The 775-nt window shown below is 44.9% G+C and overlaps 1 protein-coding gene across 4 annotated transcripts in view; it reads left to right on the top strand.

The window, feature by feature from the left end:
- The window catches only part of LOC131879150 (potassium/sodium hyperpolarization-activated cyclic nucleotide-gated channel 1-like), a 34,133-nt gene that overhangs the window by 16,132 nt on the left and 17,226 nt on the right, over positions 1–775 (top strand). The gene's annotated exons all lie outside the window — the stretch shown is intronic.

A 775-nucleotide genomic window follows, 5' to 3' on the forward strand; every position in this document is an offset into this window, starting at 1 on the left:
CAGAGATGGGTGGGGTCCTTGGAACTGAAAATGCTTTGTAAAAGGAAAAGGAAAAGGCCATCGCCAGCCATTGGAGGAAAGTGTTGAAAATTTGAAACCTATTGAAATGCTGACACTGGGCGATTTGGAACCTAGTGAGGCACAATTTGTCCATGCCTTACTTTTCATCCGGTTTGGGGCCTTTTGTCAATGCTCGAGGGTCCAAGTTTATGCATGTCGTCGGGTTTTGGCCCACAGACATAATAAAAGGCCACTGTGGTGAGAGACAGGATGCCGAATGTTAAAAGGCCCGTTTCTTCATCTACGTAGCCTTGGGAAGGTTTAAGGGAGCTCGTGGGCCCATGTCGGATGAAAGGCTACAAGAGTGCTCTATATGATAATGATGTTGTGCCCTAGGCCAAGTTGGGGCCAAATATTTGTATCAAGACTCTGTTAAACTTGTTTGCCGCCCGGCCGGCAGCCCGCCCACGAGGCTACTTATGATCGCTGGACTAACATGGAAACAGACAAAGGATGTTGTATGAAGAGGGTCTTATGGAGTTTCAGTCCAATCTCTTCAGAGTTTAAAATTTGAATCTCTTGACAGAGTGATGGACGTGCGCATTAGATATTCACTTGCAATGGATCTTTGGACACGAACGTGAAGAAGAGTTGAACGAGAGAATCCAGTTAAGCTCAACCAATGGAAAAGCTTTTCCAAAAGAGATGAATGCGATTGAACAAAGGAACAAACACAGACTCATATGGAGATAAATATTAGGATCAACTAGTGCAG

The sequence above is a fragment of the Tigriopus californicus genome, chromosome 4, assembly GCF_007210705.1.
Source record: "Tigriopus californicus strain San Diego chromosome 4, Tcal_SD_v2.1, whole genome shotgun sequence".
NCBI classification, from domain to species: Eukaryota; Metazoa; Arthropoda; class Copepoda; order Harpacticoida; family Harpacticidae; genus Tigriopus; species Tigriopus californicus.